The sequence below is a fragment of the Emys orbicularis genome, chromosome 10 (assembly GCF_028017835.1).
Source record: "Emys orbicularis isolate rEmyOrb1 chromosome 10, rEmyOrb1.hap1, whole genome shotgun sequence".
Taxonomy (NCBI): Eukaryota; Metazoa; Chordata; order Testudines; family Emydidae; genus Emys; species Emys orbicularis.
The window spans coordinates 32,879,136-32,883,606 of NC_088692.1; the positions used below are offsets into that span (position 1 = coordinate 32,879,136).

At 49.7% G+C, this 4,471-nt stretch overlaps 1 pseudogene; it reads left to right on the plus strand.

The window, feature by feature from the left end:
- Positions 1 to 2,375: 2,375 nt before the first annotated feature.
- LOC135884593 (EEF1A lysine methyltransferase 3-like) lies at positions 2,376 to 3,019 on the plus strand (annotated as a pseudogene).
- Positions 3,020 to 4,471: the final 1,452 nt, after the last annotated feature.

A 4,471-nucleotide genomic window follows, 5' to 3' on the forward strand; every position in this document is an offset into this window, starting at 1 on the left:
AAACACCCAGTTTCTTCAATATCCTGGAAAAGAACAAAACAATAATAACACAGACAAAATAAAACCCAGCATTAAGACAGATTGATGCTAGAGAACACAGACCAGGAATGGAAAGCAAAATACTCAACAGGGATGTTACAGTCTAGAAATGCACAGCTAGGGCACCCAACCAACCTTACCTCTGCCCTCTAGTGACACCATTGTATCAGCGCCAGTGTACAAGTATGATCAAGGCATTTCAGTGCTTGTGATCCCAAAATGAGATTTAATTGCTTTTTAAAGACCTTAGATTTTCAACTTTTTTTACCCCTCATGGTCACTGAGATAATTCAGGACAAAAAATGTTTGACACAGGGGGTTAAATTTCTTCAAGAGCTCATATATGAATTAATTGTAGCTCAGAAACTTAGAATGGGTTTACTTGTAAATTCTCAGAAAAAACATTTCCCACTCAAAGAGTAAGGGTTGTCATTTTAGGGGTGGTGGGGGTGGTGTGTTCTTCCTATATAGCCAAAGGTTGAATCTCTATAAAACCGAACTTCAACTAGGGAACCTCACTTATATCAGACTGACTCCAGAGTGTGGCCATCAAAGGGAAATGGAGTTACTCCAGATTGACACCAGTGCCATCAGAAGTTAGCCCTCTTAGAGCATTTCATACAGGATTTCAAGCCCCACGTTTTCACACGTGATTAATATTTGTGGGTGCCCCAAGTTTTGGGTGTTGCAATTGACACATCTTAAAGGATAGGAGTACTTGTGGCATCTTAGAGACTAACAAATTTATTTGAGCATAAGCTTTCGTGGGTTACAGCCCACTTCATCGGATGCAACAGTAGCTGTAGCCCACGAAAGCTTATGCTCAAATAAATCTGTTAGTCTCTAAGGTGCCACAAGTACTCCTGTTCTTTTTGCGGATACAGACTAACACGGCTGCTACTCTGAAACCTAGCTTAAAGGATGGACCCCCAAAATCATTAGCCACTTGTGAAAATTTAGGCCAAATAATATTAATATCCCATCCTGTAAATGTCATTAAGATAAAACTAAGGACGGAAAGCTAGATTGCAAACAAAAAGAAACAAAGATCTCTGGGGCAGGGACTGTCCTTTTGTTCTGTATTTGTACAGTGCCTGACACATTTGGGCCCTGGGCCAGGACTAGTCTCCTAGGCACTACGGTGATACAAATAATAATACAAACATTGCCGGGTTTTTTTTAAGTTGACAGTTGGGGGAATTCAGACTTAATTTCCAGAAACAACCTTAACTCTGGCCCCATGTCCTGCCCAGTCCCACCTAATGGGGATACAGATTTAATATGGTTATTGCAACAATTTTAGAAATGTTTCACATCACTGGCTACGAGTGTAAATGTGTCACATTCTACATACATGCTGGTGTATTTCAAAGTGTATATTTGGTTGTTAAATTTGTGATTTGTACTGTATTGTTTTTATATAACTCATCCAATCAGGAAACAGAAACAATACCATGTGACTAATCAAGACAGCTTGAATTGTGAATATTTGCAACAAACTATTTCTTAAAGAGGAAGTCAAGAACTTTGGGCAGCTCAAAAGCTTCTCTCTCCCCCCAACAGACGTTGGTCCATTAACAGGTATTTCCTAACGCACCGTGTCTCTCTGACTGTCTAAGAATTATTTATCAAAGAGATTTGTGAATAATAACAAGTAATGAATACATGTGGGATTTTGTGATCTGTAGGCTGACAATTCACAACTAATAAGGCAAAACTTGTTGAGTAATTTATTCTCTCATCTTTACATAGAATCTTAAATGTGGAACATCAAATTCCGGCCTCATTTATATAAACCTCTTGTCTTTGCTGGAGTCACTCTCTGTCAACACTGTTTAAATGAGCTTAGAATTTCCCTTCAGGTACCTATTGCAGTTCTGTAATAAAACAGTGGACCTTTAATGATATATATCACACTGGTTAAATGTGCTGCCTCCTACTAGTGGCTGAATCAAACAGGATAAGGATTACTACGTCTACTAGCCAATAGTGCTACTGCGTTAGCTCCAGTGAGTGAGGCCTTTGTCCTCTGGGCTCTGCTGTCTTTCAGGACCATAGAGTGGCCAGCACAGTATTCTCATGGTTTTCCATGAATCAGATAGAAACAGGTGTGGAAGGAAGAACACTAATAAAACATCAGATATAAGGGCTACAAGGTTCAAACAAATCCTTTTACTTAGATCAAAGGAGGACCTAAAAGCTGGTGAAGCTACAGGGAAATCAGGCGTCTCTAGTACTCACTTCGCTCCAATGTAGTGTGTACGAAGGCGAGGGAGTGCTCTTCCTTGAAAGGTCCCAACAGGCAGAGCGGTTATTAGCACTGTGTGGTGTATGTGATGCTAGAGAGAGCTGTGTTGTGTGCCTTGCAAGATGGCTGCATCCAGGCAGCCTCCCTTCTCCCCTGTGGGGCATGGGCTGCCCACGTGCCACAGGCGGCTACTGCGGATGCCACCCTTGAGGGGCTGGAGGCTGTGTTCCCCCAGGAGGTCGGGCTCTTGGCTGACACCTTCTCCAGGGAGACCAGCTACCCCTTCTGCAGCCACATGTTAACCATTGCCCAGCACTACAGGGCCCAACTTGGGGTGGCAGCACCCCTCTGGGAGGCAGCTCTAACCCTGCGTAAATATTTTGAGGAGCAGAAGTTCAACTTCTGGGGCAAGAAGGTGATTGGCTAGCATCATGGGCATCCTTGCCACCCTGCATGGGGGAGATGTAATGATCACTGAGCTCCCCCTGGCCTCGAAGCAGAGGCAGGAGAACTTCCATAGGAATTTGTCCGCAGAGCATTCGGATTGGGCCCAAGTCTGTGCTGTGTCATGGGGTCTTGAGGCCCATGAGGCATTCCTGAGAGACTGACTTCCTCATAGGGGCAGACATAGTCTGTCTGAAAGACACGTACCCTTTGCTAATCGGGGCCCTCCAGAACCTGGGTGGCCAGCAATCAACTGAGGCTGGCATGCAGGGAAGGCAGTGTAAGTAACCACCACCCGATGGGCTGGATCACATAGCAGGTTGGCAGTAAAGAGGCCTCTCAGCTAACAAAGGAGCTCTGGCTGGGCCATAGACATATGAAGTACAAAGTGACTACAGAGTGGTACCATGGTCTGCTGTGGAGCTTAGCCGCATCTGTACCAGAGTTTGTTGTGGACACAGCCTGACTCATCCCAGATGTGGACGACCGTGTGAGACCAGTTAACCCTGAGCCAGAGTCACAGAGGTCCCGACCGTACTGTGGATGGCACCAATTCCTGTAAGAAATGATCTATCAAAATACACCACAACAGGAGGGATCAGAGGTGTTTACACGTGTCCGGCTGCCATAAGAATGTCGCCATGTTGGTCTAACTTTTCTCCAGCTCGTTGGCTTTGGAACCTCATCCCCGTGCTCAATGCAAGGGCTGCACCAGAGACTGCACAAACTCTCCCCTCATTTAAATAGCAATATGAAAACCCAGTATCACCGTGTAGCTTTGCTGTGTGCTGCACCCATCCCAACCTACCTGGGGGTGTAATTGTTCTTCACCCTCCACCTGGTCAAACCCCCACCCGCCCCAAGAACAATGGCGCCATGTGGCTTCCTGGGGAAAGTAGGGTTACCATATTTAAAAAATAAAAAAAGAGGACACTCCACGGGGCCCTGGCCCCGCCCCTTTCCCACCCCGGCCCCGCCCCAACCCCGCCCCTTCCCCAAAGTCCCCGCCCTAACTCCGCCCCCTCCCCTGAGCATCCCGCATTCCCCCTCCTCCCTCCCAGCCACGCGAAAAGGGCTGCCCGAGCGCTACCGGCTTCACGGTTTGCCGAGCAGCCCCCAGACCCTGCGCCCCCGGCCGGCGCTTCCCCAGCTCAGCTGGAGCCCGGGAGGGGAAGCGCCCAGCCGGGGGCGCAGGGTCTGGAGGCTGCCCGGCAAACTGTGAAGCCGGTAGTGCTCGGGCTTCGGGCAGCCCCCATGCCTCCGGACCCTGCGCCCCCGGCCGGGCACTTCCCCTCCCGGGCTCCGGTGGCTGCTGTGCTCCCTGAACTCCTGGGCTCTGTAAGCGCCGAGCTGCCCGAGCGCTACCGGCTTCGGGCAGCCCCCATGCCTCTGGACCCTGCGCCCCCGGAGCCCGGGAGGGGAAGTGCCCGGCCGGCGGCTCAAGGTCTGGAGGCATGGGGGCTGCCCGAAGCCGGTAGCGCTCGGGCAGCTCGGCTTTAAACAGAGCAGAAGAGTCAGGGGAGGAGCACAGCAGCCGGAGCCCGGGAGGGGAAGTGCCCGGCCGGCGGCTCAGGGTCCGGAAGCATGGGGGCTGCCCGAAGCCGGTAGTGCTCGGGCAGCTCGGCTTTAAACAGAGCAGAAGAGTCAAGGTAGGGAGCACAGCAGCCGCGGGAGGGGAAGTGCCCGGCTGGCGGTATTTTTCCCGGACATGTTCGGCTTTTTGGTAATTCCCCCCAGATG